Source organism: Pinus tabuliformis, chromosome 2_2, assembly GCF_031772625.1.
Source record: "Pinus tabuliformis cultivar Carrire ecotype Pingquan chromosome 2_2, CPIR1, whole genome shotgun sequence".
In the NCBI taxonomy this organism is placed as follows: domain Eukaryota; kingdom Viridiplantae; phylum Streptophyta; class Pinopsida; order Pinales; family Pinaceae; genus Pinus; species Pinus tabuliformis.
The window spans coordinates 966,175,920-966,199,030 of record NC_142300.1 but is presented as its reverse complement, the minus strand read 5'-3'; the positions used below and the strand labels follow the sequence as shown (position 1 = coordinate 966,199,030).

Sequence of the window (23,111 nt, the reverse complement as noted above, 5' to 3'; positions counted from 1 at the left end):
TTTTATGGAAATTCTATTGTGGCATGAAGAAACACGTTGTGAACACAAACCACAATAGTGTTTCCAAGGGCTAGACCTTTAGAATATAATTTTGATGGAGATTCTGTTAGGATATTCCGACACATCGGAAATAGTTAAGTATAACTTGGTCTAGTGTAGAGTTAGGTAAAGTGTGTTTCTTTACTATGTACTTTTGTAACTTACAATCCGACTGCCACGATATGTAGTGATTCGATGGTTCATTCTCTCCTCGGTATTACCGACACTTGATCTGTGGCTTAACACTCGATTGGTCCATGATCTCTATTTAAAGAGCACGGAGGGTCATTTGTAGGGTAACCATTCATGAGAGAAGCTTATGTAAATTTTCATTCTTTTATTAATAAATTGCCTGAAGTGGCCGCGTTGGCTCAGGCCGTGGATTGTTTCCCTCTTTGAGGGTTTCAACCACGTCAACAATATTGGTGTATTGATCTATGATCTGTTTGTGAGTGGTATCCTTTGGTGTTCTGTCTGAGGAACTTACTCTGTAAATTCCTACATGGTATCAGAGCTATTTGAGGGTTGCATACGTTGGTGATCCAAATCTGAAGCCGGTAGAACTGCATCCAACTGTCGTTTCCCAGATCTATTGTTACTCACTGCTTTCGGGCTGAGAGTACTGCTCTATTATGTTAGGAGCATCTGTTACAGTGAGGAACCCCTTTCGTTTGACGCGAAAAGGTTTCCGGTAGCCCTAGTTACGTCATTTTTAAGATCTGGAGGTATACAATGTTTATTTACAGTTTTTAGTTATTTTCTCTCTGTTTATTTTAGTTTATTTAGCTCTTTGTTTTTTTATTACCGGATCTATACCTTTCATTTTTGTGTATGCTCTTTGCCCCGCGACTCTGTGCGATCTAGGCAAATCAGAAACAAAAATTAAGAATTTTTCTCATGCGTATGCTCTTTTCTGCCACGTCTTAATGTGATCTCGAAAAATAAAAAACATTGAGGAAAATATTTAGTTTCTGGCTAAAGCTAACTCCAAGCCGTAAGGTTTGTTTTTTTTGTATGTCTGTGTTGGTTTTTGTGTTTTTTGTTTTGTAGACAAAAAATAGCTTTCTCAAGGAAGCATGCACCCCAAAGCTTCAGTGACTTAAAAAAAAGAATACCCCTTCCTCTTTTCCAAAAATTACTAACCTTTTAATCTAGCTCACTTAGTCCAAAGCTACTTTATGAGAATAGAGGTCTTGAGTTCAAGTCCTTTTTGTTGAGCTAATTAGATTAAGTTTGGAATGGGAGCATATTTTTTTAAATATAACATTATCATTCATTTCCACACATTCCCGCACTTCGTCGGCATCTTCAACAACTTTTCTTAAAAAATCCATAACTTCTTCATTTTGAAGCCGTTTTCAGCACTGTTTTTTTTAATCAGCCTAATTTTTGAGATATTTCCATTTGAACACTTAGTTTCAGCATCTATAACTTCAATTTCTATTAAAATGGAAAGTCCATGCCAAGTTATTCTTGACAACACCAACTACTTCCAATGGTGGTCCTACAATGTGGATTTACTTAGAAGTAAAGGTATTTACAGAATAGCCTCAGGCGAAGACACCAAATCGAAAGATGAAGATAAGATAGCCAAATGGGAAAATAGGCAAGATCAAGCATGTGGGTTAATAGTGATGTCTATTTCTCCAAACCTTAGATTCCATATCGCAGAACTTGATACTCCTAATGAAGCAATGAAACAGATCACTAAAGTTTTTGGAATAAAAATGAACTTAGAGCCCATCAACTCGAAAATGAGTTGCTTACATTGGATTCTTCCATTGAAGATTTTTTGTCCAAGTTCAAGACCCTTAGACTTCTCTTGGAAGGTGTTAAGGTTAAGAAAAAAGATAGTAACCTTATTTATTCCATTCTTACTAAGTTGGGACCAGCCTACTCTGCGCTTATTTCCACCTTCCATTCTACAAGAGAAGCCTTCATTTCTCAAGGACAAGACTACAAGTCCCCTTCCTTTGATGCCTTTTGTGATTCTTTAATCAGATAACAAGAAAAACTCTTACATATTGGTCTTCTTAATCTTAGAAACTCTTCTAAGAAAGCCTTAGCCACCTAACAATGACCAAATTCAAAGAATCCTAAGAAGCCGTATCCTAAAAAGAATGAGTCCTAAACCAAACAAGGGTCCTAAGCCATTTCAGTCTCAAAATGAAAAATCATTCCAACAAAATGATAAGGCAAATAAAAACAAAGGGAAGAAGACTGATAGAAATTGCCACTTTTTAATAGAGATGGCCACTTAGAATCCAAATTCTTTAAGAAGATGGAAGCCTTGGAAGCAACAATGAAAAAGCATAACATCCATTTGGAGCACTCAACGACTTCAACTTCATCTTCAGGAATAACACTTTCTGCATGTGGTTGTCAAGCATCTCAACCTGAATATGCACTAAATGTATCTTCTTCTTCTCATTCTCATGAGTGGCTCATTGATTCTGGAGCTTCTTATCACATGGAAAAAAACAAAGCCATGTTTTCTTCTTTAGATGATTGTAACACCAAAAATATATATGTTGGTGATGATAAATCTCTTAGTGTTGTAGGGACTAGAACTGTTCATATAGACAATGGTCAATTCAATGATGTATTATGTGTTCCAACCTTATCCTGCAACCTTCTATTTGTATATCAGATAACTCATTCAAGTGAAGGTAAAATCGTTGAATTTTCACCTCACGATGTTGTAATTAAGGACCTAAGAGATCCTAGACAGATTTTAGCTACTGGCATTGTTGATGATTCTACAAGGTTGTATAAGTTTAACAACTTTGGGTCATCAAATCTTCCCTCAGTATTTGTTGCTTATAATGATGAGGTGAGAAAACTTTGGCATGAGCGATTTGGTCACTTAAACTATCGCTCCCTTCAGAATATATGTAAAGAAAATATGGTGACAGGTCTTCCAATGGTATCTTGCAGAGATGGTGTTTGTTCCGGATGTGTACTCGGAAAACATCATCAGGATAGTTTTGAAAAACGTGCCTCTTGGCACGCCTCAGCCCCTTTACAGCTTGTGCATAGTGATTTATGTGGTCCACTTCCAGTTGTTTCATTATCTGGCTACAAGTATTCCTTAACTTTCATTGATGATTTCTCGAGATGCACTTGGGTATACTTCTTAAAACTCAAGAGTGAAGTATTTAACATATTCTTGGCCTTTAAGGCCTTTGTTAAAAAACAATCTGGACATCAAATTCTTAAGCTAAGATTTGATAATGGCGGAGAATATGTTAACAACAAATTCATCAACTTTTGCACTGAGAATGGAATTCAAATGCAACATATTGTTCCATATACTCCACAACAAAATGGTGTAGCTGAAAGGAAGAATCACACCTTAAAGGAAATGGCTAATTGTATGCTTCAATCTAAAGGACTTAGTCTTAATTTTTGGGTAGAAGCAATTAACTGTGCAAATTACATAATAAATCACACTCTTACTAAGGTTTTAAAGAATATCACTCTAGAAGAAGCATGGAGCTCAATTAAATCAGATTTAAGACACTTTCGTGTTTTTGGAAGTGAAGTATGGGCCCATATTCCGATGAGAAACATAAAGCTTTAGAACCTAAGAGTGAAAAATGTATTTTTGTTGGATATTCTGAAGATGTCAAAGGATACAGACTTATTCCACTTGAGTCCAAAAATGTTATCATTAGAAGAGGACATAGAGGGCTACTACAAAACGCGATTTTAGAACTGGAAGATTCGAAATTACAAAGTTACAGTCGTTTCAAGATTGAGCTCCTAAAATTAAGAAAAAGCGAGATGAGGAAGTTTGATGGCAAGGATCCGGTAAAGTGGATACTACAAATGGAGAAATATTTTTATCTACATGGTGTACCACTATTAAAAAAGCTATGTATTGCATCTAATTATTTAGAACCGAATTAATTTTTATGGTATAAAGGTCTTTGTTCTTGTAAACCACTTGTCATGTGGTCAATTTTCATGAAGGAAATGATAGCACATTGTGAGGATACAAAGAGAAACACCTTCTTTAGCCAATTCATAAATCTCAAACAAAAGGGTTCACTGGCAGAGCACATTGAGGACTTTCAAAAATTGAATATAAGGGTAAATGATATTTCAGAGAAGCAAAGGATTGATGTCTTCTTAGGTACTTTAAAGGATAACATTCAACATGAGGTTCATCTTTGGGAACCCGATTCATTGGAGAAATCATTCAGGTGGGCAAGAAAAATTGAAAGTGAAATTATGGAAATAAGGAATCCAACCACTCATGACTATAATTATGGAAGTGTGTCTTCTCCTAGCCTTCCACAACCTACAAGGGTGACACCACAACAATTGGAAGAAAAAAGAGAAAAAGGGCTTGTTACAATTGTGATAGCAGATGCACTAAAGGTCATAAGTGTGCTTAGAAGAAATTATTTTACATAGATTATGAAGAGGAGGAAGAAAAGGATCAAGAAACATCAAAAGAAGAGTATATACACCAAGAACGAACCCCAGAGAAAGAAGAAATGAATCCGACCATATCTTGTAAAGCATTGGCAAGAATTACCACTCCTCAAACTCTCAAGATACAAGGACACATCAAGAAGAAAAAGGTTCAAGAAGTGAAAGATCACATCGAGAAATAAGAAATGAATCCAACCATATCTTGTAATGCATTGGCCAGAATTACCACTCAAATTATCAAGATAGAAGGAAATATCAAGAAGAAAAATGTTCAATAAGTGAAAGATCACATGGAGCATCAAGAAATGAATCTGACCATATCTTGTAAATAATTGGAAGAAATTACCACTCAAACTCTAAAGATAGAAGGACATATCAAGAAGAAAAAGGTTCAAGTAGTGAAATATCACATCGAGCATCAACAACAAGTTCTCCAATTTTTAAAGGACAACGCCACTTTGGTGAAAAATCAAATGAAAGAATAGGTAGATCAACATCATAGTGAAAAATGTTTTGATGTTAGTGATTGGGTATTTTTACGGCTACATCTCAAGAAAGCTATTTATGAGAAGGAAATGTTGGCAATACTACATGCACTTAATAAATGGCGACCTAACCCAATGGGAAGACACTTCAAGGTAAAAATAGATCATGATAGTCTTAAATACTTTTTGGAACAAATATTATCTTTAGAAGAACAGAAAAAATGGGTCACAAATATGTTGGGTTATGACTTTGACATCATCTATAGAAAAGGGAAGCAAAATTTTGTTGTCGATGCACTCTCAAGAAAGGATGAGGATGTGGAAGCATTGGTTTGTGCTATTTCTATTATCCAAACAAATTGGATAAATGAAGCAAGGGATGAATGGAAGAAGGACGAAGAAGTGTGAACACTCATTCAAAAGTTGCAGAAGATCCCAATTCAAACAATATTGCCAGAACTTGAAGAGGAAGGAAAAATCATATTGGAACCTGGAGCAGTCAGAGAAACAAGAAATCGACAGCTACGAAATCGATCAATTTCAGAGTATCTCATCAAGTGGAAGAACTTACCCGCTGAAGATTCCACATGGAAGGACAAGAATTTTATACAGAAGCATGAAGAACTACTCAAGCGTTGAGGACAACACTTTTTGAAGGAGAGGGGCATGTTAGGTCCCTATACTACTAGTATAGCCCCTTATTGTTATTAGTACAACCCCCTTATTATATTTTTGTGCCCATGTAGTCCTCATATTGTTATTATTGTGCCCCATAGAAGCCCAATGTTGTTATTATTGTGCCCTTACATTATTATTGTTATATCGACTCTGATTATATTATGACCCCTTAGACTCCTATATATAGAAAGGAGGTCACGTCATTTGTATCATCCAAGAATTTTTCATTTGTGTAATGTAAAGGAGGTTGCCCCCTCGAAGAGGCTTAATTCTCAAGCGTTTATCTATCTTTTCTATCTTATTGTGAGCTGGTTTCATAACATGATACATGGGATCTTGTTCCCCTTCCAAAAGGATGAAAACTTGTTAGATGCAAATGGGTTTAAAGAACCAAGAATGGACCAGATGGAAAAGTTGATAAACATAAATCTCGTCTTGTTGATAAGGGTTTTTCACAAGTTGAAGGCATTGACTATATTGAAACCTTCTCCCCTGTTGCCAAAATGAACTCTATCTGCCTCGTTCTTTCCCTTGCTACCTCTTTCAAATGGGAAGTCCATCAGATGGATGTTAAATTTGCCTTCTTGCATGGGGACTTGCATGAAGAAATCTATATGGAACAACCTAATTCATTTATACAAACAGACTCTAGCCTTGTATGTCGGCTTAAGAAATCCCTTTATGGTCTCAAGCAAGCCCCTTGGGCTTGGTATGCCAAAATGGGTAGCTTTCTTTTAGAAACTGGATTTTCTAGGTGTCATTCTGACAATACTGTCTACACCAAGAAAGTGGGCAAGTCTCTTATCATTCTTGTTATTTATGTTGATGATATTATCCTTACTGGTAGTGATCCCAACCCTATAAACCATGTGAAGTCCAGCCTTAAAAAGAAGTTTGAAATGACAGACTTAGGACACTTGCATTATTTTCTTAGTCTTCAAGTCTTGCAATCCAAGGAAGGTATTTCCATTTCCCAGTCCAAGTATGCATGTGATCTTCTACGCCATTTTCAGATGGAAGACTGTAAGCCAACCCCTTCTCCCTTTCAGTCTGGAGCCAAACTTTCAATGACTTGTACTTCCCATAAAGTTGATGCTACCTTATACTGTCAACTTGTAGGAAAACTTTTGTACCTTACCCATACTCGTCCTGACCTTTCCTTTGTTGTTGACCTTATTGCTCGGTTTATGCAAAACCCACATGAAAGTCATTAGAAAGCAGCTAAAATAATACTTCATTATGTTTGAGGTACAGTTTAGTTTGGCATTCATTACAACACAAAAGAATCTCCTCTATTGGTTGGTTTCATTGATTCTGATTGGGCTGGTGACCCTGATGATCGGAAGTCTACTGCAGGTTATGTGTTCACTCTTGGTTCAGGACCTATTACATGGGTTTGCAAGAAACAAAGTGCCATTTCTCTTTCTTTAGCAGAAGCAGAGTATCGTGGTGCCATAGAAGCTAGTAAGGAAGCCTTGTGGCTTCATTAGATCCTGTCAGAGTTTGACTTTCGATAGCAACATACGACTACACTTTGGTGTGATAATCAAAGTGCCATTCAACTATGCAAAGATCCAGTCCAACATCAGTGCAACAAACACATTGAACTGCACATGCACTTCATTAGAAATCTCATTCACGACCATGTTCTTGGAGTGCAACATTGTTCAACAGATGATCAAGTTGCAGACATCTTTACAAAGACTCTCACATAGGCGAAGTTTACTAAACTTTGATTTATGGTTGGAGTTCAGAAAGTTGTCACTAAGGGGGTATAGGCTCTAATGCCTCCTTCCTTCTCCTATTGTGTCATATTTTTACATCCTTCAATCCTATCCCAAGTTGTTCTTAAGGGGGGATGTTAGGATATTCTGACACATAGGAAATATTTAAGTATAACTTGGTCTAGTGTAGAGTTAGGTAAAGTGTGTTTCTTTACTATGTACTTTTGTAACTTACAATCCGATGGTCACGATATGTGGTGATCCGATAATTCATTCTCTCCTCAGTATTACCGACACTTGATCTGTGGCTTAACACTTGATTGGTCCATGATCTCTATTTAAAGAGCATGGAGGGTCATTTGTAGGGTAACCGTTCATGAGAGAAGCTTATGTAAATTTTCACTCTTTTATTAATAAATTGCCTGAAGTGGCCACGTTGGCTCAGGCTGTGGACTGTTTCCCTCTTTGAGGGTTTTAACCACGTCAACAATACTGGTGTATTGATTTGTGATCTGTTTGTGAGTGGTGTCCTTTGGTGTTTTGTCTAAGGAACTTACCTTGTAAATTCCTACAGATTCTCTTGTGGCATGAAGAAACACATTGTGAACACAAACCATAATAGTGTTTCAAAGTCTACTATAGCCGAACACTTTTTAAAATCTCAACATTTAATTCACTTTGACTAAACCAAAATTTTAGTTGCATTTCCCTATTACCCCACGTGCATCATATGTAAAGCTCTAGAAATCAAATGCATCCCCACAATTTTAATCGTGAAGATGCCTATAGACTAAACCAGACTAAACCAATGTTGGAAGCCCTTCATTGATCATCTAGATCACCAATCAAGGCATTTATAATCTCCAATTTAATATCTCATTTCTCCATGCATAGTAATATTTTCCCTTTATATCTATCTCTTTCCCCTCCCCTCTCCCATCTCACCCCTTTTTCTTCTGTGAATGGATTCCTCCCAGCATGTTTCACACCTAAATTAAATAATTTTTTTAAGGGTTTAAGGTCTATTCTTTGATTACTATAAAATTTTCAATAATCTATATCTCTTTTTTTATTAATATTATATGGATTCCTTTGATCTGGTGTCCCTGAATCCATAGTTTTCTTTTGAAACAAATTTCCATGCCCCTTCCTTCTCCCTTTACCCTTTAATTTAGTTGTTCCCTTGTTTACCTATTCTATGTTTATTCCTTATATTTAATTATTGATAATCGAACTTCCTTTCATTGTATAATTTATTTGGATTCGTATTCCCCCCAAACCATAATTGTGTTTTCAACTTTTTCATAGCTAAACATTATTTAAAATATAATCGTCTAATTTCCTTTAATGAAACCAAATTCTTAGTCATAACCTCATTAGCCCTCATACATTATCTGTGAAGCTTTTGAAATAAAAAAATATCCACACAATTTTAATCGTGAATATGAGTATAGACTAAGCCAATCTTGGAATCCCCACATTCATAATTTGGGTTGCCAACCAAGAAATAAATCTCTAGTTTCTCTGTGTCAATGTAACATTTTCCTTTTATATTTATCTATTTTCCCTCCCTGGTTCCCCCTTTTCTTCTATTAATTAATTCCCCCACAATGTTTTTCATTTCCTTTGTTTACCTATTCTATGTTTATTCCTTCTATTTAGTCAATGATAATAGAGCTTTCTTTCATTTTTCCTATTTATTTGAATCCATATTTGAATCATATTATTATTCTAATGCACCCCAACCTTTTACCAATTGTTACTTTTATTTATTTTAATTTATTAATTTTTATTCTAGATATTTATTTATTTTAATTTATTAATTTTTGGTCCACATTTTATTCATATTATAAAGTTTAGTCCACATACTAACCATTTTATATATATTATCCCCTTTCCTTATTGGTGTTTTCCCAATGGTTATTTCATGGATTAATGATCAACTTCTCACTCTATTCTTTATCATTTCATTTCACTTGCTTCTTATTTTTCTACTTTTCTAATCTTCAATGATGGGCGAAGTGTCCACTCGAAATGTTGGATGCTTCAAAATATAACAAAGTTTATTCCAAAAATTACATGACTAAGGAATTCAAGGTTTTTTTTAAATAATTGGTAACATGATTTTTCAATGAGATTGTAATGTTATGTAATTTATATTGTATTTTTGAATGTCAAAATAGATTTTACGCTTTAAAATGAGGTACTTTTAAAATTATACAAACTCAATAATTTAAAATTACAATTTTCCTAATTATTCTCATTAGATTTAAGGCAAAATCAATTAAAACATCCACTCAAACACCATAAATTACCTCATTAGACTATCACGCTAGAAATAGAAAAGAAACCATTTGATTGATTTCAAGTAGATATATTGCATAAGATAGAAGAAATCACTATTGCTATTAAAACTAACATAGATCTATCTTAAATCAAGATCTACCGAGCATCAAGATGCAAACCTTTTTTTGAATGTAAATCTTGAGGAAAGGTTTACACCTTGAGAGATTGACCCCTCTCGACACTTGGTAAATCGGAGCTAAGATGGATCTATATGGGTTATTTATAAAATTATTTATAGTACATATAAATTTTTCAATTTCCTCTCATCTAACCACATACACATACTTTTATTTATTTATTCATATTATCATTTATGGCAAACATGTAATAATCAATTAAGTATGGGGAGGAAATGGTCAAACAATTGTTTATTCATTTAGTTAACAACACTTACATACCATTAATAATTCAAATTATCAATCAATAATAAATCACTTCTAAGTAAAGGGAATCTCTATCTTAATGAGCATATCCAACCCATTAATCTTGGTTAAAGACACAAGGATGTAACTAGGTCGACCCTTAAGATTCATTTTGCAAATGAGTAGTCAAGATTCCTTCTTCTACTACCATTTTAAAACTACAGTCTACATTATCATCATAATATGCTCATAATGAGTTTTCCAAATATATAATTTCATTTAATTTTGAGCCTTGAACATAAATTTATGCTCATTAAAAAATTTCACCCCTTTTAGGCAACACCCCACAAGGTTCCTCTTTTTCCACCCTGCTAGCATATTGGACGTACCACTATATTGGTTATTTCCAAACATCGTGCCTTGTAAATATTTCGAGAAATTGATAAGCTAATATGTTGCAACAATGTTTCATTGATTTGTCGATATTGACATATCAATGCTTCTTGGAATCATGCATACTTATCAATATGGTGATATGGCCATATCATCAATATACCAACACATGTTGGGCACAAATCCTCTACATGCCAATATAACATATCGAAGTATCAAGACTTCAAGAAATTTTTATAATGGGAAAAGCTTTAATTTCTCAATAGCTCGAGGATCAGTTCCAAATAGACCACCATCTCATCCCCTGCCCCACAATCATCATGCAACATGCGTACAAGGCTAACATGTCATTTCCCATATGGAAATGTCGAAGTGGCAATGTTGATGTGGAAATGTTGATGTGTCAATGTTGACATGTCATTTCACTCACCCATGCTTACCTAGTAAGTCAAGACATCAAACCTAAGTGGCATGTGTCCCACTTGTAGCATTTCAACGTCATCATAATCAGGGTTGTAGGAACCCCCCAGGTTTAAGAGGCAGATCTGCATCCTAGATGGATCCATAAGTAATCCTCATATAGAATCGTGGTTCTTTAGACCGAAACTGTAGTTTTGGCGCAATTCTGTAGGCCCAAACTGCAATTTTGTCATAGTTCTGAAAACCACTCACACAGTTCCATAAGGATTTTTTTTGAATTGATGAACTGTTATGTGAGGAACTATGCTTTCCAAACACTCCAAAGGAGCTCCCTTGATGCTCCCTAGACACTTCATAAATGCTCCTTAATGGTAATGTTAAATTCTTAAAGTAAAAGTGACATTCTCCTTTTACTTAATTTTTTAACATTACCATGAAATGACTTAGGATGTTTGAGAGTGGTCCAACCGCATTGGAATTCATATGGAGAAAATATAATTTCATATCACATTCCAATTCAGTAACCTTAACAATTTTCCATATTTCAGGATCAATGGGATTGTGACATTTCATTAGCTTATATAATGTATGAGGATATGTGATTGACATTTAATTCAGAGAACCAAGCACTATATGTACCCTAATGTTGTTGGTGTGGATTGTTTAACTCCTTTATCATGGCCTTACAAGAAATGTACCCTTCACTCAAGTCAAAATCATTGATCAAGCATTTTATTGTTATGCCATATTATAAGGCTTGGATTAGACTCTTTGATCTAGATTGGGAAATGTTGACTAATATCCCTAGAGAATCGAAGTAGAGCCAAAGGCTAGACAAGAGGAGAGGAATCTATATTCTAGATTGTTGATGCATCTATATTGTTGAGGCTTGAATAATTAATCATTAATGTACTATGGATGTCATTTCTATCTTGATTTTTATACAATATGCATGCTTTTTGATATATTTTTCAACTAATTTGGCACTCTAGACATTTTTTTGAATATAAATGCAATGAATCATTAATGTACTATGGATGTCATTTCTATCTTGATTTGTATACAATATGCATGCTTTGATATATTTTTCAACTAATGTGACACTCTAGACATTTTTTTCAATATAAATGCAATGAATCATTAATGTACTATGGATGTCATTTCTATCTTGATTTGTATACAATATGCATGATTTGATATATTTTGCAACTAATTTGGCACTCCAGACATTTTTTTGAATATAAATGCAATGCAATGCTATATATATATATATATATATATATATATATATATATATATATATATATATATATATATATATATATATATATATATATATATATATATATCTGTTCCGAAGATTTTCATAAAATGATGCTTTTGACACTTCGCTTCCCAAAAACATCAACACTTCGTGCACCATTGATCATGATGTCATCCTTAGTTTGGTTTCACCATGAGGTTCCCCCTCGTACCTTGATTATTTGTCAATTTTTCCATTGTATTCTATTTTTTCCAACATTCGAATATCACGAACCTTTGATTTTCAACAAACGGGAAGATGGAACAAAGTATCTTACTGTATGTTAATCCACCACAACAAACCCCATATCTAAATTTTAAGTTGAGGGATATGGCGATACGGAATAATGTTCAATTACGGTGTTGGGTTTTGGGGCTTGTCTAATATAGTTCCCATGTGTTAAGAAATCAAGGCACAATAATACGAGTGGAAGGATAGAGTGAGTGTTCATTGGCAATACACTAGGAGTTGGCTCTGAAAAATGGCTTCTAGTGAGGAATGATCGAAAATGAGATATGTCATGAGTTTTTCTATTCAATGACTAATTATCAGGTAAGTCGTTGGGTTCGTCTATAAGACCAAAAGCAACATTGAGGGAAAGATTGAAAGGCACAAAGCAAGGCTAGTTGTCGAAGGATACAAGCAACAACATGGAAGAGATCACACAAAGACGTTCATGCCAGTTGTGCAGATGGAGACAGTGCGCGCAATGGTGGCGATTGTCGCACAACATAAATGGACAGTATATCAGATGGATGTAAAATCATCGTTCTTGAATGGAGTGCTGAAAGAGGAAGTGTGTGTCGCACAACTGCTTGGTTATGAGGTTGAAGGCCAAGAAGACAAAGTGTATCAGGTCAGGAAAGCTCTTTATGGATTGAAGCAAGCACCACGCACATGGTACAACAGGATATATGCTTACTTTTTGGACAATGGTTTCGACAAATATGACAGTGAGCCTACTCTCTACATCAAAGAGAGCGAAGGTAATATTCTCATTGTCGTCTTATATGTAGATGATTTGATTTTTACAGGTAGTAATGATTTCCTCATCGTTGAGTTCAAACAAGTCATGAAGAGTGAATTTGAATTGGCTAACTTGGGATTGTTAAGATATTTTTTGGGCATAGAAGTGAAGCAAACAAAAATGGCATTTTTATCTCTCAAGCAAAGTATGTGGCATAAATTTTGGAGAGATTTAAAATGTAGAACAACAAGTCTGCACCAACTCCAATTGTCATAGGGTTTAAGTTAAGCAAAGAATATTGCAGCAGCAATGTCAATCTGACATTATACAAAAGCATGATAGGTAGCTTGACGTATTTGACTGCCACTAGGCCAAATATAATGTATGCAGTAAGTTTAGTGTCAACGTTCATGGAGACACCCAAGGAGACACATTGGCAAGTAGCAAAAAGGATTCTAAGGTATGTCAATGGGACAAAACAATATGGTGTTTTGTACACAACAACAAGTGATTTCAGGTTGGTTGGTTACACTAACATTGATTGGGTAGGCAATGTCAATGGCAGAAAGAGTACGTCGTGATATGCTCTTCATTTGGGTTCTGGAGCTATTTCATGGGCCTTCAAGAAGCAGCCAATAGTGTCACTGTCAACAGCAGAAGCTGAATATGTCGCAGCAACAACAACAGCATGTCAGGCAGTTTGGATGAGAAGGATGTTGAGGGATCTTCGTCATGACCAAGAGGGAGCGACAACTATTTTCTACGACAACACCTCAGCAATTGCATTGTCAAATAATTCTGTCTTCCAAAATAGGACCAAGCATATTGATGTTAAATATCATTTTATTAGAGAGTTGAGTAACAATGATGAAATTGTGTTGTAGCACTACAGGTCAAAGGAACAATTTGCTGATATTTTCACAAAACCATTGGCATGTGAAAGTTTTGTTTATCTCAGAAACTGTTTGGGAATTGTTAATGGCGACAATTGTGATTAAGGGGGAGTGTTGGAAATAATAATTCCAACCATCGTAATAAATAGCCTGACAATAGCCATACTTGTCAGACATATTTTTGCAGGTTGCGTCTCTGTTTGAAGATGGAAGGACTGAAGTTAGACGTGAACCATTCTGAAACACAACAAGGAATTTAAAGCATCTAGTGTACTTTGGTAAATAGATATGGGCAAGAATTCATTCAACAACCATTGCCCACACTCCACAAACACCAGCGCAATTATGATCACACTCAACAACAACACCATATTAATTTCGCTCTGTCATGAATTAAATGTAAAATTGTATGTTGAGCTATGTCATGAATTAAATGTAAAATTGTATGTTGAGTTATATATGAATGTAAAAGTCATTTTGATATGTTAGAGAGTAAGAGGTTAAGAAAAAAAGAGCGCAACTCTCTGGGGAGAAAATTGTGGAGAAAATTTTGGTGGGTGCCTGAAAACAATAGTTACAATGTTTTAATGTGTTATTCCATGTAAAATTTTAGCTTTTACTTAGTGAATGAGTCGCAACCTCATGTGAATGTATTTTCATGTTTTAAAATATAATCCTAAATTTTTATTGTGTTGCTCCAAACCTACTTTGTCATTTCTGCCATGAGATAATATTATTCATAAGTCCCTGAAATAGTTCTGAGGTGCGCGAAATCCAAATCTGTGAAATCACTTCTCGCTGTGTGAACGTTCATGAGAATAACCTCTTTATTTCTGAGAAAATACATGGTGTGATCTAGTCGGAACAAGATAGGAAAAAAGAGATCCGGATATCAATATTCTATCTTCTATAGATTTACTACCCAAGGATCTCATTCGTCATGAGGAAGAACGAAAATCTTTTATCCTGGCAACCAATCGCTCTCCTGACTCATGGAATTAATAAACCTGGTCAGTACACTATTTATCTTACACATGTATTTAGGATTCATTGTGAGTGTATAAATCCCTGATCTACTCAGGGGCTCTCCTGACTCATGGAATTAATAAACCTGGTCAGTACACTATTTATCTTACACATCTGTACTCGAGTATTTAGGACTCATTGTGAGTGTATAAATCCCTGATCTACTCAGGGAAAACCTCCGGATAGGGTACTAAACTGCTCTTAACTTCTGATCAGTAAAGGGAATTCCTCGCTCGCTTAATTGGAACGAGAAACAAAAGCTCGTTTCTCTGGGTCTACTTATGATTCAAGTCATATAGCTTTCTCCATTGACTCATTCGACTTAACCGCGAATTGATTCAATCCTATTCACAATTATCACATTTGATCCGAAAGGATGAGCATATTATACATCCATCTAGATATATAATAGACATTTCCCCGTGCACAAAACTAGCCCCGTGAAAATAGCTTCGCAAAAGTCAAAGACTTTTGCCGCGAAAATTAAATTTCGTAAATATTTCTAAACACTGGAAGCCCGTAATCTCGGCACTTCTCGCTGTGTGAAATCAGTTCCGCCGTGCACAAAACTAGCCCCGTGAAAATAGCTTCGCAAAAGTCAAAGACCTTTGCCGCGAAAATTAAATTTCGTAAATATTTCTAACACTGGAAGCCCGTAATCTCGGTCTTGATATTCGCTTTGCTCAAATCTCCGATGGCTTCCCTCTAGATTTCGATCAGTCTGCTAGATTCACCGATTTTATGCGCTCTGTGGATAACATGGGAGGAGAGTTGGAACAACTTCTTCACAATCTCAACGAGGTGGGCACTGCCATATCTTGTGTCATAGTTGATCCTATACTTCCCTGGTCTTTTGAAGTCACAAGGAAATTAGGTATTCCCTGGATCTCGTTTTGGACACAGCCTACATTTCTTTATTCAATATACTATCATGGACATCTCCTGGACGATATCTACCAAAATAGTTTTTTCGTTTGAAACGTCCCTATATCCGAACGGGTCCTAATCAACATGCAAGTATTTACTCACATCTCAGCATTGTTTATTTTTATTTCGAATTTTGCTGCTGATGAGGATAGCATTTCCATTGATTTTATTCCTGGTGTCCCAGCCGTAGAAACAAGAGAACTTCCGTCCTTCATCCACGAGACAGATGTCGATTCACAATACATTTTGGATCTAATATTTAAGTCTTTTTAGGTAAGTCGTGAAGCAGATTGGGTTCTCTTTGATGATATCGAAAGCAATGCGGTGAGTTTGAACCGTCTGGTTTTGCATGTTGGTCTATTGCTTCCATCGGGTTTTCTGAACGGTGAACATTCCAAGGACCTAAGTGTTGGGATTAACATTTTGGCACAATTTGACTGTGCCGAGTGGCTGGATGCAAAGCTTACTGGTTCGCTTATATATGTTTCCTCTGGGAGTTTGATTCATAATACCAAGGCTCAGTTGGAGGAAATAGCGATGGGTCTCAAGGACAGTGGACAGTTCTTTTTCTGGGTTCTTCCTCCTGACATAGTCTCTTCAACAATCTCAGATTGCTTACCAGATGGATTTCTGGATGAGATCGAGAGGCAGGGGCTTGTTGTTCCATGGTGCAATCAGGTGCAAGTGTTATCCAATCCCTCCATTGCGGGATTCATTACTCACTGTGGATGGAACTCGATGCTTGAAAGCATATCCCTTGGAGTTCCCATGATAGGGTTTCCATTTTGGGCTGATCAATTCACCAACTGCAAGCTAATAGCTGATGAATAGAAAATTGGATACAGTCTGAATGGAAGAGGTCAAATGGGAGATAATAGGCTGATACTGAGGGAAAATATATCCAACGCTATCAAAAAATTATTCAGTGACGAAGGGACGGAGGTGAAGAAAAATGTAGAGGCTTTAAGAGATTGTGTGATGACTGCAGTACAAGATGGATAAAAACATTGAGAGCTTTGTAGAAGGTTTGAAGGGGAAATGTATGAGTAAATATCTCAAAGATAAAGATAGCGAACTGGATTAATCAGGAGAACTGTAAGAGGGAAACATCGTGAGACCTCTTCAGATAGATCGGTCTATGCTTTATAGATCCAAGCTTTGTCCTATTTCCCTATCATCATTTGTATTGCTGTGTGAATGGAAACCACTATTATAAATGTTTCTCCAATAATATTTGCGATGTCGAGTTAAATTTATCTTTCATAAAAAATTATGACTATTTGATCTTATATTAAAATTCCAGATGATTTTTATTGAAGTTTATAGTCTTACATGTGAGCTTTACTGTCTTCCAGATTTTATTAAAACTTTAAAAAAAATAGCATTTTACGAGTTTATTGATAATTATAAATTTATAATTAATTCTATGTATTTTGTTTAAAAGATACATATCTATCTATATATATAAAATAATGTCCATAAAAGTAATACTTATTAGTTAAATTTTTTAATAAAGTATTACTTAATTTATTTTAAAATTTTATTTTAGTATAATAATATGTGGTCTTTTGGGTATATAGTTTTTTTATTGATGCATTATGGAAGCATAGAATCAACATTAGGATTACAAGGAAGATGAGGAGGAAGAAAGGGTCACAATATGATCGAGGAAGGGGTAACAAAACACAAAAAAACAATTATAGAAAGATCACAAAATTAGAGGGGCACCTTAAGCCTAAGATTAAAGTCTATGGTGTAGTCAATGAGAGAGGGGAAACTCAAATAATGGTTTTTTGAGGTTTATTATTGAGGTCAGCCTTCCAAATAGCAAAATCATCACATAATAGTGCAAGTCAAATCAAATGGGAGGAGAAAAATCATGAAAGTGAGTATGAGGTAAGATTTAAAACCATATCATAGAAAATGCAAAGAAAACTACAATAAATGTGTTTTTTGGTCATCCCAACACCAATTAATAGTATTAAATTGTGTTTGCAAGTATTTTCTAGCACGTACCCTTGCATTAGTGCTAGGAGGGATGTATGACATGCTACCATCCACATGTCACATCCCTCACCCTCCTACCCTATACAGTGAAACAGTCCTAGCCTTTTAAGTTATCAAAACTATGATAATTTAGGAACACTTCTCCTAATGCATTCCAAATTATTAAGTTTAATTTTATTGGCCATTATCCATTCATATCATCATATAATTGGATACTTGGATGTACACTTTTTTTTTTTCAATGTGGTTCACGGGCACTCAATGAGTGGCCGCTACGTCCACGTAGAGAAGCGGGGCAGTTCCACCCGAAGGGATCTGCCGGTCGGCCATATCAGGCCTAACCCCGAGGGCGTCGAGGAGATTTGACCCCGTGACCTCCCAACTGGGAAAGTGCTTAGCAACGGGAACTCGACCATTTGAGCTATCCCTTGGGGCTTACTTGGATGTACACTTATTTGATATACTTTTTCAATAAGAATCTTAATATGAAATTTAAAGTCGTTAACGACTAAAACTAGCTTACAATGCTTTAGTGAGATCATGACTATGTAATGTAGGAAACGAGAAAAATGTTTTTACAATGACATCTATGCTCTTGTTCTAAGAGGCATCATATTTTACTATTTTTCATGATTATTGGACTATAATATGAGTGAGTAGATATCATTATGCACTAGGAAAATTTTAAGGATTAGAGTTTAACTTAAATTTTAGACACTTCGGCGAATTTTATAGCCCCTAATATGCAAAATGTAAATTATTTGATCATACTTTTATAAGAATATTTATATTTATATTTATTTTATATTATTGTTTTTAAAATTTGGCGATATTTAAAGTAAAATAATATAGAATTCTAAAATTTGGGCGAATCACTTTTAGAAAAAATAGAAATTGGTGAATTTTTTTTGGGAAAACCATAGAAAATTAGCCCATGTGCGAATATTAGATGCTAAAATTTTCCATGTTATGCACTTATCAATCTTGATTTATAGGATTAAGGTTAAATTTCAACTAGGTTTTAGTATCTACACTTCATGTATGCGGTTAAAGGATACAAACTTTTAGATATAACATCACAACTTTTTAGTAGCCTTAGTAATGATCGAAAAGGATATTGAGTTTTTAATTGATATTAATGATTCACTGAAATTTATTTTCTTGTCCTTGAATATGACATATAACTAGTTCTATTTGGCTAAGATAATTTTCTTCTTAGACATAAGGAAATATATTAATGACACATGATCCAAAAGCATGAGGCATGGCAAGAGGATTTTTTCTCCTCCAAAGCATCAACATGTTATTTTAGGTGGAAAAGACATATTGATGTATTTATATGTTGAGTTCATGAGATTATATAATTATATACTAAGATAGTAACCATGAATAATGTAACCTTATTATTTCAATAAAAAGTAAGAATCGTAATAGAATAACATCATAGGGAATCTCAATCATAAATTTCATGAAGGGAACTAATAAAAATTAGAATATGTTACTATTGAGCTAATAGATTTTATGGGTTAAACTGTGAAATGATTTGCTATTTGGTTTGAGCAAAAATTTGGATACCAAAGGCTATAGTAAACATGTAATTTTGTGAAGCTTTTAGGAGCATTGGCCACATGTTAAGGAAAAAATAATGAGGTAATGTTATTGCCCCTAAGTTAATGTAATAATACCTTTTCATTATTAATATATTAGTTTTCGCTAGATCAACTTAGTGGTATGTTAAGTCAAGCTCACTTCACCTCCCATTTATAATAAAGGAGATTCATTTGTGTAGGAATCAAGTATTTTGCATTAGGTGTATTGTGAAAGGACTATGCTTCGGTTGCAATAAAAAATGGACACAAATGTCAATAAGTAAAATTGATTACATGACAAAATAACAATGAAGAGAAAATGGAGGAATCATCAAAATGTGATAATCAGGAAGAAATTATGAACATAAAAAATAGGAAATAGATGTTTAAGTTGAGCACAACATAGACTCAAACTAGTGTGAAATTATTTCTCATGCATTAGTAGGTTTTCTAGTACCTCAAAAACTTTAGATTATATGATACATCGAGAAGAAAAAGTTCAATGTGCTTATTGACACATGTAGTACCCATAACTTCATTAATACAACACTTCAATTTTTTGTGTACCCAATTACAAATTTTCATGTTTGGTTGCTAATGGGGTGAAAATTGATTGTGTGGTAAAATTCCACATCAAATTGTGCTTGGAAGAATATAATTTTAAAATCCTAATGTGTACCCTTCTCATGTGAGGAGGAGAGGTTTTTTGGGGATTTAATGGTTGAAAAAATTAAGTAAAAAATTTATGGAGTGTAAGAAATTATTCATGGGATTTGAATTGGAAGGAATTCAATATGATATCAAACGGTTCAAATACACACTTTCTCAAAATGAGCTTTAATAGAATGTGTTTTCCTAAATTATGCACAAGAAAAAGAGGCTATTGCCTCATAGATCCCATCTCAAAATTTTAAAGGATGGACAAAATGAGAAATCAAGCTTCCTATATTTATTGCAATATATTCCTTTCATAGAATGGAAATGGAAACAACGATGACATGCCTTATAATAAATTCATGTTTAGGAAGGTTATAGACCCACTACATTAGCTAAAGATCCTTCTCGTAGTCAAAAATCTGAAAGGAGAAGTGTCCTCAAACAGACACATTTTATTAATTAATGAAAACAAAATTACATAATAAAATGCAAGAGGTTACAAAAATCACTCATTACTCTGGCATGAGGAAAAAAACAAGCTTTAAAAAATATTATGTCCTCAAACTATTTAATTATGGATCACTTATTTCATGTGACAAGTGTCCATTTACATTTATAGTCATTCTAACAAATATCCTAAAATATTTCCTAATTTGATTCCTAAATAACGATACTTTGATAGATCTCAAATCTATTATAACAAAGAAATATTCTAAGAAGACTCTAACTCTAAATAATTTAGATTAAATTATGTATATTGTATCATACATCTAACATTCCCCCCATTGATCCAAAAGTACACTACACCAAATACTAAGTTCTTCCTTGAACTTGGTATATTTTATCGCGCCAAGTGTTTTCGTGAAAATATTGTATATCTGGTCTTCTGAAGGAAAATATATTGGTTTGATAAAATCCTTTGTGATGGGTCTCCAAATGTAATGATACTTTATGTCAACATGCCTTGTTTTGTAATGGAAAACTAGATTTTTTGAAAGTTTTATGGCTTATTGGTTTTAGATGAATAAATATGTCACTTTTTCTTGAGGAACACCTAAATCCTACAAAAATTTCTTCAACCAAACAATCAGGCATGTTTCTTCCCATGTTGACATATATTCTACTTATCCTAAAAAAATTTCCAATATGGCTTGCTTCTTGCAACTCCAAGAAATTGTTGTTGACCCCACGTTCATCAAATATCATGATGTTGAAGCCTAATCATCCACACTTCCAAAAAAATATGGATTTGAGTATATACCAAGTACACAATTCTTAGTATGTTTTTAGAGAAGACCAAAATCTTTTGTACCTTGGATATATCTAATAACACTTCTTACTGCATTCCAGTAGCTTTCCCTTAGTTCCTGCACAAAGTGTGAGAGAATAGTATCTACATAAGATAAGTTAGGATGAGTGGTTATCAGATAGTTCAAGTTGTCGATCAATTGTCTATAATTAGTGTTGTTTACTAATTCAACCCCTTCAAATTTGGAACTTTTAAGTTTTTCTCATTGGGGTTAGAATAAATTTACAATCTTGCATTCCAAATTTTTTAGTATTTCACATGCATATTTTCTTGGACTAGTAATTCTTTTGATTGGATGCTAGAATACTTTAACTCCAAGATAGTAGTAAAGTCGTCTTAGATCAGTCATCTTGAATCTGACATATAATTCCTTATTTACCTACATAATATGATCAATGTTTCTTTTTTGGTAATGGTCAAGTCATCCACATACATAACTAAAATCACCATATTTTTACCCTGTTGGCACACATATAAGGTATCATCTTATTTACTTTGATTAAATCCAAACTTGAGAAGATACTTGAATCCATTTTTCCATACCAAGCTTATGGAGCTTGTTTCAACCCATATAAATTGTTGATTATTTTACAAGATTTGTGTTCTAGTCCTTTGAACCCAAAACTAGGAAGATGAGTCATATAAATTTCATTGTGCAAGTCTCTATTGAGGATGAAACTTTTGACATCCATATAATGTACTTTCCAACCTTTTTAAGATGAACACCATCAAAATGGTGATTCCATTGTTGAGATTATTGAGTGATTATTCTAATCTATTGCATTTGCAACCACCTAGAGAAGCTTCTAGAGGTCCACAAATGTCATTGTGAACCAACTAAAAACATTTGTTTGCATGCCACGAACTTGTTGGAAACATAACTTGAGTCTTTTCCCCATAAATTCTAGCTCCACATCTTACATTTCATTCTTAAAAGTTAGAATTACTTTAACCATTCCCTAATTTTGAAGTTGAAAGAGACTTTCAAAGTTTAAATTGCCATATCTAACATACCGTGACCTTATAGGTGAAATATTTGAACTTACTGCTCCTGCAAAATCTAATTTTTCCAAAATGATTGTCCCTTTAATCCTTATAGGCTTCCCATATTAATACCTAGACATTATTGTCTTCAAGTTTTATTTAATTGATTTTGTTTTTACTAAGCCATCTTCCATAATGAGTTGATGTCCTTCATAGAAAATCATGACCAATGACAAAAAATTATTATTGAGTTTTGATACATACTAAACATTTGAAATTAGTTTTCCTCTAATGTTAGAAGAGAATATTTTACTTCACCTTTTCCATAAGGAGCGTGTTTTGTTTTCTAGAAATATGGAGTTGAGTTGACACTACTGAAATTTTCAAAAGAAGGATAAGGCCCTCCTCCCACATCTACCCAAGTAATCGGCCAAATGGGGTAAAAATGTGAAGAGAAGTTACTATGATATGATTCAACCTCCTAAGTCACCTTAAGGAAGGGAAATCAATGGAAACACACCATACAAACTTTCCACATCACCAACAGGACTCTGAGGAA

General features: G+C 34.4%; 1 pseudogene; it reads left to right on the top strand.

Moving 5' to 3' along the window:
- Positions 1-15,838: 15,838 nt before the first annotated feature.
- Positions 15,839-16,837, top strand: LOC149196445 (UDP-glycosyltransferase 86A1 pseudogene; annotated as a pseudogene).
- The last annotated feature ends 6,274 nt before the right edge of the window (positions 16,838-23,111 follow it).